Source organism: Schistocerca americana, chromosome 8, assembly GCF_021461395.2.
Source record: "Schistocerca americana isolate TAMUIC-IGC-003095 chromosome 8, iqSchAmer2.1, whole genome shotgun sequence".
NCBI classification, from domain to species: domain Eukaryota; kingdom Metazoa; phylum Arthropoda; class Insecta; order Orthoptera; family Acrididae; genus Schistocerca; species Schistocerca americana.
The window spans coordinates 127501644-127519882 of NC_060126.1; the positions used below are offsets into that span (position 1 = coordinate 127501644).

Consider the following 18239-nt stretch of genomic DNA (forward strand, 5'->3'; position numbering starts at 1 on the left):
TTTTTAATGGCCAGTAGTGTATAAAAGCTCCGTACTTCACTATCATATACATCCGCTCGCTGCACGAAAGATCCGTGCCTAAAAGATGGAAAGTTGCTCAGGTCACAGGAAAGAAGTAGGAGTAATCCGACGAACTACAGACCTGTATCACTGACGTTGATTTGAAGTAGGATTTTATAACATGTACTGCATTCGAAAATCCGCCTCGGTAGCTGAGTGGACGCCGGTATGGTAGCTCAGCATGTTCGGTCAGAGCGTTTACCTACCCTCTGTAATAAAAAAACTGAGTGAACGGATCAACGAACGAGCTGAACGAGTGTCATCGTACGTCCGCCACGAACAAATTCAACGAACAATACAGAACAAAATAAGATAACGAAAAAAAATAGTGGCCAGTGCGGCCGAATGCTGTGCAAAGGCGCCCGGGCTCGATTCCCTGCTGGGTACGAGATTTTCTCCACTCAGGGCCTGGGTGTTGTGTTGTCTTCATCATCACATCATCCCTATCGACGCACAAGTCGCTGAAGTGGCGTCAAATCAAAATACTTGCACCAGGCGACCAGTCTTCCCGACAGGAGGCCCTAGCCACACGATATTTCACTTAATTTTCGTTCCAACATTATGAATTACCTCGAGTAAAACGATCTGTCAGAACAGATGCAGGAAATACCATTCTTGACAAGCACAACTAGATCTTTATTCTCGCGAAATAGTGAGTGCTATTGACAGGGAGCCTCAAGTTGTTTCTATATTCCTAGATTCCCAAATGGCTTTTGACACAGTTCCTCACAAGCTGTTTTTAAACAAATTGCGTGCCTGTAGAGTATCGTATCTGTTCTGTGACTGGATTCATCATTTATTATCACAAATATCACAATTCGTAGTAATTGATGGAAAGTGATCGAGTAAAACAGAAGTGATATCTGGGATCACCCAAGGAGGTCTTACAGGCCATCTGCTGTTCCCTATCTATATAAAAGGATTAAGAGACGATCTCAGCAGCCCTCTTAGATTGTTTGCAGATTGTGCTTCATTTAACGTCAAGTAAAGTAATCAAAGGAACAAAACTATTTGCAAAGTGATTTATACAAGATATCTGTATGCTGAAAAAAGTGGCAATTGATCCTAAATAAAGAAAAGTGTGAGGTCATCCACATGACTACCAAAATGAATCTGTTAAATTTTGGATGCACGATGTTACTGTGAATTCAACTACGGGTCTAGGAAATGCAATTATGAAAAACTTAAATTGGAATGATCATATAGACAATGTAGTGGGGAAGGCAAACCAAAAACTGTGTTTTCTGGGCAGAACACTTGGAAGACGAAACAGGTCTAGTAAAGAGGCTGCATACACTGCACCTGTCCACCCCTGTACGAATATTGCTTTGCAGTATTGGATCCGTACTAGATAGCACTGATGGAGGATATTGGAAAAGTCAAAACAAGGGAACCTCATTTCGTACTATCGCAAAGTAGGGGAGAGAGTGTCATGGATATGATATTCGAGAGTAGTAGGAGAAGGGTGGCGTCAGTGCATTTGGTTAATGTGGTTTGTCTAAATCAGGGGCAAGGATGCACTCAGGGGCAAACTGATTGTTCTCCTATGACTAACAGGTCACTAACCTACTGTTCTGCTAACAGGATCCTTCCTTTTGATTCACAGGCCCTTAACCTATTGTTTCCCGGCAGCTCCACCGAGTCCTCCCCAAAAACCCTCAGGAAACCCCCAACCCATCCCCTCCCCCTCGGCCGGCCAGAGTGGCCGTGCAGTTCTAGGCGCTACAGTCTTGAGCCGAGCGACCGCTACGGTCGCAGGTTCGAATCCTGCCTCGGGCATGGATTGTGTGATGTCCTTAGGTTAGTTAGGTTTCATTCGTTCTAAGTTCTAGGCGACTGATGACCTCAGAAGTTAAGTCGCATAGTGCTCAGAGCCATTTGAAGCTCGCTGATGCAGGTACACTTTTAGCTCCCAGTTATTCGAATAGCCTCCTCTCATTCTTATCAATTGACTGACTACTTAATTAAACTGATCAATTAATTAACCTCTCCCCCTCTGGTAAACCCCCACATCCCTCCTTCCCCCTCTCCCTGCTCCACCCACAGCTGGAAATTGATGGCTCTGCGGCAGAGAGAAACGATCTCATAACAGGAAATTCAAGGGTATATTCTTTATTTATAAGAAATTCTGTTTGCGGGGTTGGATTTCTCTTGCTCATTGTTCTCTGCTGTTTGGGAAGATGCAGGTCTTGTAGGAAGTATTTCATCAAATGCTTTCCTCATTTTTTTTCCAATCATGCAAGGAATACTGTCATGAAACACTTACGACATGTAATTACACTGGTAAAAATTTTTCAATCGCGAAGCATGAACCATCCACTGGACCACGCAGAATGCCACCGCACGCACTGCCAGCAGTCAGGGTGCACTGGCAGCCCCTGCAAACGCGGCGAAACAAGTGTTTTCCTAGCCACCAAAGCTGATGCATGGCTTTCATAGCTGCAGGTCCAGTACCGATCGAGATGTTTGCATAGAGGCTCACCCTCACAGATGCAGCTAACAGGTTGTCAGTGTTACACTGACGTCACACGTCTATGTAAATAACACCCAAGTCTCCCTCTGGATATACTCTAGAAATCTGATGCAATGTATTCAGAAAACTTTTACGAAAATATCCCAGAACAACACAGGTTGCATTGTTCCTAGAGATCCTTACAGGATAGCCCATTCGTCACGTGTTACGATGTACTGCCTTCAACAAATATCTCAGAAATGGTAAACATTCTCACCGCTGAAAGCCTTCATCATGTCTGTGCATGGTTGCGAAAAAATCATTTATCATAAAAGCATTCTTGTTATTTGGGAAGAGAGCACTGTCAAAGAACAGATGGGAAATTCAGATGTGGATTTAACTTAATAATTAAAAATCAAATTGGACACCATTAAAACTACATCTAATAAAAATAAGGAAAGAGTTGTTTTCTGTATCTAAAAGTGTATGCTAAAGTGAATGAAGATTTGGTACAAGAATATCTGCTTCTCTTGTTCGCTAATCTACCAAAAATCCAAAGATATCTCCTAAATACAATGATCCATGGGCATGTATTTCAGATGTGGAAAGTGGGTAGCTGATGACCTTGAAAAGTAGTTGAAACTAGGTAGCTGAAAGTATAGTGAGCCCCTTTTCGTACCTATATGAAGAATTTAGCTGTCAATGCAATATGGCGCCCTGTACAAAACAGGTTTGCCACTGAAAGTCTCGTCTGCAGAAGAGAATGGCAAACAGTGCTGCCACACCGGCAGTAATTTGGCGGTTGAATTCAGGAAGAGCTAACCAGAATGCTCCATTCATTCACAAGAATTCCTTTGTGCTGGGACACACTAGCCTCTACAGACTGGTTCAAACGAGATGGGGGCAAGGTATCTACTTAAAGTTCTGAGAGTAATGTGATGTCTTGTTTGTTCAAGTGTTCAAAGACAGGATGAAGCATACCATCCATCCCTGGCAGGATTGTGGCGTTAGGACAACTCCACTGTAGGTCAGAGCTTCGAATTCTGTTTGTGAAATTGTTCTGAATTTCCCATCTTTGCTTAGACAGTGCTCTCTTCCCAAACAACAAGAATGCGTTTATAATAAACGGAGTTTTCGCAACTACGCACAGCCGTAATGAAGGCTTTTAGTGGTGAGAACGTTTACCATGTCTGAGACGTATTTTGAAGGCAGGGCAGCGTAACACATGATGAACAGGCTGTCCCATTAGGATCGGTAGAAAGAATGCAACTTGTGTTATTCTGGGATATTTTCATAAACAGAGGGAGACTTGGCTGTTATTTACATAGACATGTGACGTCAGTATAACACTGTCAGCCTTTTAGCTGCACCTGCAAGGGTGAGCCGCACCTATGAGAGCTATGCGTCAGCCATGGTGGGTAGGAAAGCAATTGCTTCGACAGGGATTTCTCATGTGTCAAGTATAAGAGGGCTGCCACCATCTCATGCTTGTGGGACCTAAACAGACACCTGCACATGGCCCGGCAGCTTATAGCCACATCGTTGCTTTGTGGGGCTGCCAGTACACCCTGACTCCTGGCAGTGTGTGTGGTGGCGTTGTGTGCAGTCCAGTAGACAGCACATGGTTCGTGTTTGAAAGATTTTTACCAGTATAATTACGTGTCATAAGTGTTTGATGATGACATTCCTCGCACAATCGGAATAAAAAAAGTAAATCAATCAATGTGATTACTCCAGAATGAGATTTTCACTCTGCAGTGGAGTGTGCGCTGATACGAAACTTCCTGGTAGATTAAAACTGTGTGCCGGACCGAGACTCGAACTCGGGAGTTCGAGTCTCGGTCCGGCACACAGTTTTAATCTGCCAGGAAGTTTCAATGTGATTACTTCTTGCACGGCCTGCATCTTTCCTAACAGCAGAGAACAACGAACGAGAGAAATCCAACCGCACAAACAGATTTTTTTATAAATAAACAATATACCCTTGAATTTCCTGTTATGAGGTCCTTCCTCTCCATCGCAGAGCCACCAATTTTCCGGTAGGGGAAGGGTGGGGAGGGGGGGGGGCTGGAGGGATGGGGATGTTTACCAGAGAGGTAGGACTAATTGATCGGTTTAACTAAGTAGTCAATGATATTGAGAAGAATGAGAGGGGACTATTCAAATAACTCAGAGCTGCAAGTGTACCTGTCTCAGTGAGGGGAGGGGGTGGGTTGGAGGTTTCCTGAGGGCTCAGAGGGGAGGAGAGGGAGAGGTGGGGAACAATCTGTTAAGGAACTGTCAATCAAAAGGAAGGATCATGTTAGTAAAACACTAGGCTAATGACCTGTCAGTACAACAGGTTGATCCTGAGTGCCTACTAGCCTCTGATGCAGGCAATCCACACTAACAAAATGCACAGACACGGCTCTTGGCCTACTATTTTTGAGTTGGGGTGACAACCAGTAAAACAATAGCATTTTTCATTGCAGTGAAAATTTCCCATGACATTTCAATATACTGTGTTCTGCTACAAGTGCGAGAATATTTTGTGAACACCCACATTCATAGGGAGAAATGATCATTGTAATAAAATAAGGTCATCAGAGCTTGCACAGAAAGATTGAAATGTTCGTTTTTACCATGTGCTCTTAGTGAGTGGAACGGTAGAGAAATAGTGTGAAGGAGGTTCGATGAACCATCTGTCAAGCACTTCAGTGTGAATTGGAGAGCAGTTATATAGATATATATGTCGGATGTCATTTGAGGTGAATAGAGGGTTAAGGTTCTAGCAAACAATGATAGTTTACTTCTTCTTTTCTGTTTAGTGAAGAAAGTGTTCCGACTCTAAATATCGTTCAGTCGACCAAACTTCAGTCTATAGTCTTCCTTCCTTGAAGCAACAATGGAAGGATCGTTGATATTGCGCATCCCTGAAAGCGCTGTCCAAATAATCAATCTCCCTTATTTATTTCCACGCATCGGAAAAAGAGATACTGACTGGGATTCATTTCACATGTGGCGAAGTATCAGATGCTAAGGGGAACTGTTCCTACAAAAACTGTTGAATAAAGAAATAAAGACACTTAACCTAAGTCCCACTGACTGCTGTGGCTTGAATTGTTACCTTGAATAAAATAAATATCTGTCTCCAAGATCAAATCTTTTCCCAAACTGGTTCCTACGAGGTTACTGACAAAAATTTATTTAAAATAACGTTTGTCTGGGAGAGATGAACAAGTCACATAAGACACAACCCTGGGGAAACGAGATCTACATAAATGTTAATTATTTTGCCATAGGTATCTTAGGATGTAGGTAGGTGCTTAAATATACAAATATACAGTATGCTGAACTGTTTTAGATTTTTCTCATGCGTAGTATTAACGTGTCTCACATATAGGCCAACTTCTACAGCTTTTACAATTAAATTTTACTTTCATTTTCAAATCTTCTGTTAATTACTAAAAGCCCTTAAAATATGTAAACGTTTATAAATCGGAAGGGACGATGGTTAAGGTACAGCTGGAAGAGTGGTTTGAGTTTTGTACTTGACAAAACAGTTGGAGGTGTGGAAGTCCTTCCCAGTGTATGAACAGGCGCTGACAAGAGAGGTGGCAGCCTCTTTGCTGCAGGAGCTCCTCATAACACAGACGGCAGACAGCAGAAGCAGATAGCAGGGCCGTACCAGAACAAGGCTGGCCACACAGCCTGCTCATACAGATAGTGACACGGAAACACTTGTCGCATGCACTGTAACACACTCTGACTGTCTTGCGTTTACTGCAGTATACAGCCTAATATTTAAACTTCTCATGTTTCAGGTTCCTCTGGTGGACCTGTATCGTCCTGGATCGGTAAGACCCATTTTAGCTTTTTACTTTTACTTTACATTATCCATAGATATTTCTAAGTACTTTGCCTGGTCACAGGTAAAGTACATTCCTTTTGATTACATTCCTTTCATCATCAAAATTAAACGAGTATGTGGACTTACTCTGAGGCCCCAAATCCCTGACTGTACCAGATGTCAAAGAAATGATGATATGTTCCAGGATGATGTAGGCTTCAGGACTCCAGAATGTGGTTTAGGCCACTACTGGGAAGGGATATCTTCTTCACATACATTTGCAGCAATCCTTGTGTATATACAAGTGCTGTATCATATGAATTTGTCTAGTGCAGAGGGTTGTAATGAAGCTGTGTAGAGTGTAGAGGTGACTTTGTGTCCTTGATGGTCAAAGAGGAAGTGACAGCAGATATCACAGCTAACTCCTTCTTCTCCAGTATCAAACCAGAGGGCAATAAACATGATGTCACAATATGACCAACGAACCACAACTGACACTTTTGTACCCAGTAATTCAACATGTCTCTGCAGAATGCCTGGGCATTGAAACCAGGGCGCAGACATATAGTCTGGTGACCAGAGAGTATGCAAGACTATGTCTGAACATCAGTCTGATGGAAACCTATGGAAACATCTCGTATCATTAGGAATTATTCGGAAAAGTCATAGACTGAACGCCTACACATCCTGTTCATAGCTACAGCCGCAGAGGCTGGTTCCAAAGGCGTGTCCAAATTCTCTGAATCTTCATGTATGTAACGTCTATATAGGCAACATTTATAAAATTATTAACAACTTTTTGTCTTTTTGGCCCCGGTTTATTTTCCAGAGAAACACAAATACGTCATACAGTTTTATTTGGAATGAAAAGCTCCTACGTGGAAATGAGCTATACAGATCTCTACCTGCCCTGTGGTCCTCCCGCCCACTGCTGGATGGAGTGTCATTGTATCTTTAAAAACAATGCTTCGTCTAACAGAGAGAAGATTCTGCGAAGTCGAACTGCTACCACAACTGGAGTAGATCAGCTGGAGTTATCTCCAAGACATAGACATCTCGCTCGATGCTCTTCCAGGTGTACTTAATAGGACCAGTGTCATATGATATGAAAACTTACACAAGTGGCCTCATGTGTGGGGAGTGTTCCTCAAAGCATTCACACTTAACTGACAAAAGTAATGAATTGGACTCCTGAAACTACAAGTCAACACTGGGCGCTAAAGGTGGTGAAACAGATTTACGCACTTATAATCAAACAGTAGGTTAAGGTACTGATGGCCGGGAGAAGATGATAGTAGTGCATCAAACACCTCTTTTCATCCTGCGTACTGAACATGTGGCTTGAATGAATTTGATCACTGCCATTGGCGTGCACCAACTTATATCGTGACACATTACTCCTGATGTGTATTTTCCAAGCTTATAGGGCAAATATTCTTCCGATCTCCAACACTTCGACCACTGTCGGCAATTCAGAGTACACTTCACACCTCTTGATAAGATAGTTGGGACTGAGCGAGGTGGTGCTGTGGTCAGACACTGGACTTGCATTTGACAATACAGAAGTTCCAGCTCCATCCCTCACAAACCTGTCTTGGGGTTTCTGTGATGTCCCTAAATAGCTTACGGTAAATTTCTAGATGATTCCCTCAGAAAGAAAGCAACCAGTTTCCTTACCTGTCCATCCCCATCCTTTCCCAATCCAGCCTTGTGCCCAACCTGCAGCACTCTTAGCATCAAGGGGACATAGAACCATAACATTTTTCTTGTGCCCACAGCAATTTCGGTGCTTGTTTTGTGCAGCGAGTGTAGGTACACATGTGGAGCGATGAATTGTCTGCCACAGGGATATGGCGATATGGCTGTTGGCAGGATGCTGTCGTCCAGCATTAAAATGGCTAATAGTCGCTGCATTATTATCCATCAATCCACAGTCACAAGCCACGACAGTTGACAATAACAAATTACAGTATAAATACAGTGTTCACATGTGGACGAAAGGCTGTAGAGGTAGTGATTTTTCTTGAATCGGTGCTGTGTCCTCACAACATTGGCTAAATGGTGACATATGTACTGATATCACAGATCCTATGCCATGTATGCTCTTCTGTTCAGTGTATCCCAACCATGGGTGCCAAGACGAGTGGTATGATTTATTTTGCTGTGTCCAGAGAGTAAGTTTGAATGGAGTGTCATTCTGTGGACCCAAGATGGCAGACAGCCCAGATATGTGACTGCTGTGAGTGCCACTGTGGTCGAGCTAGTATCGAGCATGTATGGTGGTATAATGAGTCAGCTGCAACTAGAGGAACCAGCAATGTCTTCCAGCACAATCACCAATTTTTATGAGGCGAATAAGCCTACAGCGAAGAACCGGCGGCCAAAATGTCATGGTGGCCAATGTGTCCATACCGTGGGGTGGACCTGAAGATGTTGGAGTTACTGAGCAGCTACATGGAGACGAATGTGCAGGTTCTGGGCAGAATTGTTCCTGAGGAACTCAAGAATTTGATGCACTACACTTCTGTCACCTGAATGTCACTACAGTCTGTGAGGGGCATGGCCGCTGTGTGGACACAACAACTTGGTGGAGTGGTTGGTGCCTGTTCACAGCCAGATGGACAGTGATCCCAGTTGAGGCAGAGAACCTGGCTTCGGCATATCAAGAGGAGCACTAACTGAGAACTTTTGCAGCTGACAGTTGCATGCTGGTGACTTTGTGGTTGGTACAGTGTATCGTGTGGTATACTAGCTGTACATTGGGTACATCTGATAGCAAAAGCGTTCCACTTGCAAGTCTGTGGTTGTTGTGTGACAAGGTGTGGTTGGTTATTGATTGCACATAGAAGTGTGTGTGTGTGTGCAGTGAGTGAGAGCACTTTAGTTTGTTAACTACATGATGTGAGTGTGATTAATTGTTTTGATCCTAAAATGTCAGCTTAAATTATGCTGTGAACATAACTCTCTTGTTGAGAGAGCTGCTGTGCAAATGAACTTTTACAGAGCATAATGTGTAGTTCGTTGTGGTATTATATGGTGACAGTGTTGGTAGTAAACAAATACGCAGTTTTGTGTTATGATCCTAGTTAGGTAATAGTGTGTTTTTATATTCTGTCTTTTGCTACTGAAGTTGTCTCACATATAATTACTCGTTATGTGCCAAGCATTGTAAATTTTTGTCATTGTTAGCTGTGTACGATTGTCCTAAGGTAAGGTTATTTGATGGAAGATACTTTTTATTGGTTGTTTGGAGCCCAGTGTTGGGATCTTTATAGGCTACAGAAATATCTTACTTAAGGAAACTGTATTTCTAGTCTGTTGATGTTAAACAAAATAAATTGAGTCCCACACGTACACAGCTCTCAGTCCAAACGCCACTTCATCTAAATCCTAGGCCACACATGTGACTCACTTTTTTCTTCAATAGCATGTGTCAACACAAGTAATCTGGAAGGCAAGCGTTAAAAATTCCAACCACTGTTAAGGAATGCTTCGTCAAGATATAACACTAGCAAACAGTCCTAGAACTAGAGTGGAAGAACCTTAGGGAAACTAGTCTGAGAACAAGCTAGGCCAAAGACATTCTTCAAAATTAGGCAGAGCACTAAGAGCTTTCGTTAGCTGTGCTAATCTAATGAGCATGACTCTCTTTTTTATTACCAGGGTGTCCATAGTAGTGGAAGTTGTAGAAACGTTAGTCAATGTGCAGTCTGGTCATATACTGAAGCATGTTTCTCGTCCTTGCAGCAAGTCTGATGAACGGGTAGCGAAGAACGAAGATTGGTCTGGGCCACCTGCTGCACCACCACCACCACCACCACCAGCAGCAGCAGCAGCAGCAGCAGCAGCAGAGGAGGGTGTTGCAAGAGAGATGTCCGTGGACACCCTGAGCCTTGTCGCTGGTAAGTGGGGCAACTTCTTGTATGCAATTTAGTAGGCGCCGCTACTTCCTGCACACCTGTACCACACCCTGGAAAAGTCACAAACGTTCATGTGAGGCAAGCACTGTACTGTTTAGACCCAATCCTGTGACCTAGCCTTTGCTTCAGTCTGCAGAATTTTGCCAGCGAATGCAAAAATTATGGAAACCGTTTTGAGGAACTTCAGAAGTTTCATCCAAAGTCTATGATCGTATATAGCTATAGGTCTCAGAACTCTAGTTGGCTTCATGGAGCTGTGAAGGTTAGATAGATTCTTACACTTTTCTGTGCCGAATAAGCGCTTCTGATGAGGTTTCCTCGATACCTCTGTCTGAGTAAAGAACTTATTCGGCAGATGATAAAATTGTCGCAGGTTCTTTTTTTGTGCTCCGGTTTTGACCCAAGCACATAGTGAATTAAATCAGAAACGAGCTTTGGTTAATGCGATAGCAAAAGTATAGTCAACCGCCCCACATTAAGTAGCATATGATTTTTGTGCCAATCTTAATGAAGTTCTGCCACTTCAATCATTAGCAAAACGGTATTCACCATTTTCGCAAAACTACTGTTTTAAGTTCACTTTTTTTTCTCCAGGGAGTAGTGATTGATCCATGGCTAACCTACAGAAATTCATCTTTGCTGAGAGACCTGTGAACTGACTTTGAGCTTTTTAAATGCACTTTTGAAGTTTCTCCTTAGGGCATTTCGCTTCTACATTCGCAACATTGAACACCCATTTCGAAACTGGTTCTTAAGATAAAAATTCATTTCCTGCGAGATGTCTACCTTTCTTTCTTTCTTTATTTATTTATTCCTTTATAGTATTTTGATTCCCCCCCTCCCCCCAGAAGGGGGGCAGGCTGGCAGCAGCATAATACGCCGCTCTGCAGCCTACAGATAAATTTAAAAAACATAATTAGATGATATAACAGTATAAAGAGGTGATAAAATGGTGACTGTTTAAAACTTGTACATGGCAAAAAAGTTGTGAAGAAAAATAAAAAGCAAAGAGGTCAGTGAGGCTGATTAAAAACGCTTAGGAAACAGACAGGCACAATTAAAAAACATGGTGACAGTCTGGTTTCTGTTCACAACACTTTAAAAAGGGGACGTACAACACTGAACACTCATGGAAAATACTGCACTATAGAGTACAATGGCATATGGGTATGGAGTGGTGGGGGTCGGGGGGGGGGGGCAAATAAGTGGGAGGGGGAAGCCAATAGAGGAAGAGGGCACAGAAAAAGAGGGGGGGGGGGGGCCGAGCAGGGCGGGCGCGACAAAGGAGTTGGGAAGACAGTGATATCTACCATTCCATCAAACTGTAGAATCTTAATGCAGTACTCTTCCACTGCGATATCAACAGTTAGGTCGACAGATAGTTGACAAAGCACATATTTAACAAAATCACTTCCAAACTGACTACAAATTATATTGCCTGAAAATAAATAAATTAATTAATGAAGCACCCAGAAGACTTGGCTGGATGTCAAGTGTGACTTTGTATACCTGTACACCATCGATGGTAAGTAAACGATTAGAGTGGCAGTTCTCTGTGACTGGTAGAATGGCCCACCAGAGTGCCCTAGTGTTAGAAATCTTACAGACATAGCTACATACAGGCATTGTATTAAATCCAATGGCGACATGTGAAAATTTGTGTTGGACCAGAACTCGAATCCGGATGCTTCACTTCTCTATAGCAGTTCCTTTAATCACTTAAGGCACCTGAGCACAGCTCCTGCCCTGCCCAAATTCCTACATGCCACACACTACAGATGTAGTGTCCTCTGTCCATTATCACCCATCACATGAGTCGCACAAGTATTCAGACAAGTAAGTGCATCCCCACAGAAGATATTATTTTGAGGTGTCTGTTCTTTTGGATATGTTAGAAAGAACAGACACCGTACATACATACTTGCATTACTGTTGTTCATATTTAGTGTTGTTACTAGGCCTGGTAAAATTATAAGAGGCAAAACAGTGTCAACATTAAGTGATGACTGTGAAGGGCACAGAGACTCTGTGAACTGATGTGAAACGGAGTTATAGCGCCTGACAGAGATTCAAAGAGTCCTCATGGCAGGTGTAAGTTTTTGAAACATTCAGATGTGACAGTGGCCCGGTGGTGGACTGCAAGGGAATATGAATGTGAATAAAATGTGTGTGAAATCTTATGGGACTTAACTGCTAAGGTCATCTGTCCCTAAGCTTACACACTACTTAACCTAACTTATCCTAAGGAGAAACACACACACCCATGCCCGAGGGAGGACTCCCACCTCCACCAGGACCAGCCACACAGTCCATGACTGCAGCGCCTTAGACCGCTCGGCTAATCCTGCATGGCAGGGAATATGAGGGCAGGCATACTCATCATCATGATTCCAATGAAACACTTATGATTACACCACAAGGGAGATTCTCCTTATTGTGCACGAAACATATTGTAACCCTTAGATATCCTTGTCTGCTATCTGAGAACAGTTAATGGACTCCCTCTACATTCTGTGTCATCCTGCAACATTGGTCAGAGACAACCAGCAGCCAGACTAGGGGATTACTATGCCATGTGTGGGCTGGCATTAACACTACAACACAAAAGGCTGCATTTGGAGTATTACTGTATGATTCTTCCAGTGTAGGGAAAAATCGGGTATCACTTCCGGTCATGGCTGGTATTGACCAAGGGAACTCTGACAGCACAATAGTATGTCACTTACATCCTGCATTTTCATATGGTGCCTTCTATGAGACAGTATCATGGCGCCATTTTTCAAGAGGACAACGATCGCCCACATGCAACATGCGTCCCCATCAGCTCTCTGTGTTATGTTTAGTTATTAGCTCTGTACCCACTAGAATATATGAGACATCATCTCGTACGCCATCTCAATCCCAGTGAAACTATCCAGGATATCAAGGACCAGTTACATCAGCTGTGGACTAGCTAGCTTGTGTCAGGACTGGGTCAACAGTTTTATGACACAATTCTGTACTGAACCAATACATGCACCCAGTCCAGTAATCTGGCAACCCCTTAAAATTAACCCACAAGAGGTGCACTCCTTTGTCTAGAGTTGAGATATTTACGGCGAAGTCTTAGGATGCTCTTGCTCGCACTGTTTCATGGTTTACTCTCATCGCAGGCAGCTGGGGTACACTGATTCCATACCGGAGGGGGGAGAGGGGGTTATGGGGTGGTGGCAGGAAAGTAATCCGGCCATCCCATAAAATTAACCATGACAGTTCTGTACTAAACACTGCCAACCCTGTGCATGATGCAGAACAAAGGCAGTCTCAAAAGAAGAAGAAGTAATTAATGAATAAAAGTGAAAAATTCATATTCATGAAAAGTCAGTTGTCAAAATGAAAAGATGTAAGGATAGAAACGTCTTCTGAAATGTTACTTTCACTGTCAATTGATGCTGAAAGAAGCCAATTGCATTTACACATGCAAATACTTTCATTTCCAAATAAGTTCTTGTTAGTTCCCTTTCTATAAATATTCATCACAGAGGAACTAACACCATTGATAAAATTTACTGTTTTAGATACACTTCCTCCAATGGCCCGAAACAATATTTTTGTCCCTTTTTGCAGGTAGGATAAATAGTCATCCTAATTGGACTAACATGGTTGAGAGGTTAGCGAAATAAGAGATTATCAGGAGCAGTCAAGAGTACGATGAGATCCAGAACATGTCATCTGTAATCGAAATAAAATGAAGCATTAAGACACAAACGGATAACATCTCCCTCTATCAGAGGACATCGCTGTAGTGGAGTCCAAGTTGCACTGTTTGACTAAAATAGAGAAATGCCCAGAAAAGGCGGAGGAGACAAAATGAAATTTCATGAGTTGAGAGGATACATGATGCTATTTCAGTGATTAACACACTGAGTCAAAATTACTTCATTTATCAGCAAGATGCTGAAATCCCTCCTGCCTGGATGCATGATCTAAATTGGTTAGAAAGGGTTTCTCCTGAGGTATCCCAACCCACAACAATTGTAATCGAACTTGGTATTCTGGATACAGGAATGACGACGTCGTTGATGTTCGAACTGGTCTAAATCATGCACCATCAGAGATAGATCTAGGGATCTTGCAGGCCATAGGGGTATCTCAGTTACGCAGACAGGATATATGTCCATGTGTAGATAGGCATTGTGCTGTTAAAAAAATGCAACATGATACTGTCACATGAGAGATAATGCATGATAGTGCAGCATGTCCATGTCAAACCAGTGTGCCATCACAGTTCAGTTAATCTCTACCAGCCATGTCCTGAAATGATATCTGATAGCTCCTCTCAATATGAGACCAGGTGCAAACAAATTGTGTCTATCCAAACCAGTGGATGAATGGGACCACTCCCCATGCCGCCACCACACTCGTTGACCATAGTCGTCAGGGTAACGTAGAACAACGATTTATTGCTGAACTCAGTGCAAAGCCATTCGTGAGCAGTCTGTACTTCCCAGTCATGGCATCACTCCAGATGGATCCATTTGTGTTGTAGTGTAAACAGTAGCCTACGCATGTGTGTGTGTGTGTGTGTGTGTGTGTGTGTGTGTGTGTGTGTGTGTGTGTGTGTGTGTGTTCAATTTTAAACCAATGTGACATCTTGACACTGCATCATTTGACCATCCAACCCAATGGACGCCCATTGTGAGGCTACCTTCAGTCCAGTCAGGAGCTGGTAATGCTGTCTCTCATGTGTACGCAGCATATCAATGTCATTTACAGTGACCACTCAACATTTGAAGCTGTTCACGTTCCTTATATATCCTACCAGTTCTGGTACAACACCAAACATGAACACCACTAACACAGTTTGGTGGCCATTCTGTCTTAGAGAATTGCTACACAAATTTTTTAGAAATACGTGGATTCCGAATGAGATTTTCACTCTGCAGAGGAGTGTGCGCTAATATGAAACTTCAAGACTTCGAGTCTTCGTCCGGCACACAGTTTTAATCTGTCAGGAAGTTTTAAATGCATGGATTGTGTGAACATAGACGCAGTTACATTGTTATCTGACCATGGTTTCTGGGAGTTTCACTCTTTTTTTATAAGGCAGTGGATATACGACAACTCCACATGTATACTAGGTGAACTATAGTGCAAGGTGCTTATGAAGAGTTGGCACTTCTAAAATTCAAGCAATAACAATTTAAACCACATGTTTACATAACTAGGAGAGTGGGCTCACTATATCGCAATACAGAGTGTGAGATGACGTTAACCACATCGTGTTTGCCTACCAGCAGCGACGGAAATACGGAACATGCATACTACTTCATCAGATTCTGTATGTGGGATACAAGAGACCTTCCACCATCTCACCGCTTCTGCCTGATACCGATGTCATTGCCTTGAACCTATTATCGAGCATCCTCATTGCAGACAATATGGAAATAAGACAGTTATTCCTCAAAAAAAAAATAAACCCACTGTGATGACCTATGCAGTCAGCAACTCTGAAATTAATGTGTGTTTGTGTGTGTGTGTGTGTGTGTGTGTGTGTGTGTGTGTGTGTGTGTGTGTGTGTGAGATAGTGTAGTCGAGGGATGAAAATTTTCTGAACTTATGCTGCAAAGATAGAACTGCTTGTATGGTGTGTTGGATGGCTGTATGACTGTCTTAACCAGCATAAAATAAAATAAAATTTACAGCAATGGATAAAATGCTTACTATCCACTCTCCAAAACACTACAAAATTGCTCCACCACTGCTCAGCATGTAACACAAGAACTAAGCTATTTGCTGTAGATACTCACGCGACATTTGTGTTTTGATCATAATAACATTTTACCTGATGTTTTCTACACTGTAAACTTACAGCTCTCTTGGTGTAAACAGTTGAGATTAAATTTACTGCACAGCTAACTAATCAGTTTTGTAAATTTTATTGTGTTCTTACACCAGTTTATATTTCTTACCTTTGTAAACAAGGGTGCATTTTCATGAAAGTTAATCTTTTTCTTTACAGTGCACTCAGGCATGTCAGATATACAGGAATTTGTTTTGCGCGAAGTGGAGCCGGCATTCTGCTCGCTGGAGGTTGAGCATGAGAAGTAGACTGGTTAGTATACAATCAACACTGCAGTGATATTGCGTTCATAAACTTGTTTATATTGTTTTAGCTCTGTCAATTTGGGTACATTTTGATAAACTTTATCCCTTTTGTTCGCAGCCTTCTCAAGCATGTTAGCCGGGAGTGTGCCAATTTTGGCCCCAAAGAACACCTGTTCTGCACACTCCACAATACGGCCCGCAGGGCCAGCACAACTCAGACCTGTAGGCCGTGAAGAAGCTGGATTTAGTCCAGAGCAGCAAGTATTCCGCTCACCACGCAAAACGCCATTCAGGCTAGAGCACAATAACTAGGATGGTGAGTATATGATCCAGTCTGCTTGATATTTTGTACACATACTTGTTTATATTTTTTACCCCTATCGATATGGGTACATCATGATAACATGTAACCTTTTTGTTCACAGTCTACGCATTCCTGCTGGACAGAAGAGTGACTATACTGACCCAGAGCAGCAAGTGTTGTGCTGAATAAACAAAACACCCTTCAGGACCAAGCACTGGTCTGGGCTGTTGGCCTGAAAGGATCAGACTACAGCGTGGAGCAGCAAGTCTTCTCAAGCATGTTAGCCGGGAGTGTGCCAATTTTGGCCCCAAGGAGCACCTGTTCTGCACACTCCACAATACGGCCCGCAGGGCCAGCACTACTCAGACCTGTAGGCCGGGAAGAAGCTGGATTTAGTCCAGAGCAGCAAGCATTCCGCTCACCACACGAAACGCCATTCAGACTAGAGCACAATAAGTAGGATGGTGAGTATATGATCCAGTCTGCTTGATATTTTGTACACACACTTGTTTATATTTTTTACCCCTATCGATACGGGTACATCTTGATAACATGTAACCTTTTCGTTCACAGTCTACGCATTCCTGCTGGACAGAAGAGTGACTATACTGGCCCAGAGCAGCAAGTGTTGTGCTGTCTAAACAAAACACCCTTCAGGACCAAGCACTGGTCTGGGCTGTTGGCCTGAAAGGATCTGACTATAGCGTGGAGCAGCAAGTCTTCTCAAGCATGTTAGCCGGGAGTGTGCCAATTTTGGCCCCAAGGAGCACCTGTTCTGCACACTCCACAATACGGCCCGCAGGGCCAGCACTACTCAGACCTGTAGGCCGGGAAGAAGCTGGATTTAGTCCAGAGCAGCAAGCATTCCGCTCACCACACGAAACGCCATTCAGACTAGAGCACAATAAGTAGGATGGTGAGTATATGATCCAGTCTGCTTGATATTTTGTACACACACTTGTTTATATTTTTTACCCCTATCGATACGGGTACATCTTGATAACATGTAACCTTTTTGTTCACAGTCTACGCATTCCTGCTGGACAGAAGAGTGACTATACTGGCCCAGAGCAGCAAGTGTTGTGCTGTCTAAACAAAACACCCTTCAGGACCAAGCACTGGTCTGGGCTGTTGGCCTGAAAGGATCTGACTATAGCGTGGAGCAGCAAGTCTTCTCAAGCATGTTAGCCGGGAGTGTGCCAATTTTGGCCCCAAGGAGCACCTGTTCTGCACACTCCACAATACGGCCCGCAGGGCCAGCACTACTCAGACCTGTAGGCCGGGAAGAAGCTGGATTTAGTCCAGAGCAGCAAGCATTCCGCTCACCACACGAAACGCCATTCAGACTAGAGCACAATAAGTAGGATGGTGAGTATATGATCCAGTCTGCTTGATATTTTGTACACACACTTGTTTATATTTTTTACCCCTATCGATACGGGTACATCTTGATAACATGTAACCTTTTTGTTCACAGTCTACGCATTCCTGCTGGACAGAAGAGTGACTATACTGGCCCAGAGCAGCAAGTGTTGTGCTGTCTAAACAAAACACCCTTCAGGACCAAGCACTGGTCTGGGCTGTTGG

The 18239-nt window shown here is 43.1% G+C and overlaps 1 long non-coding RNA gene across 2 annotated transcripts in view; it reads right to left on the reverse strand.

Annotated features, from left to right (window-relative positions):
- Window positions 1-10150: 10150 nt before the first annotated feature.
- Window positions 10151-18239, reverse strand: part of LOC124546017 — a 28002-nt gene continuing 19913 nt past the window's right edge. For both annotated transcript variants that reach the window (XR_006967657.1, XR_006967658.1), the window contains exon 3: window positions 10151-10311. This is a non-coding gene — a long non-coding RNA (uncharacterized LOC124546017). The remainder of the gene's footprint in view (window positions 10312-18239) is intronic.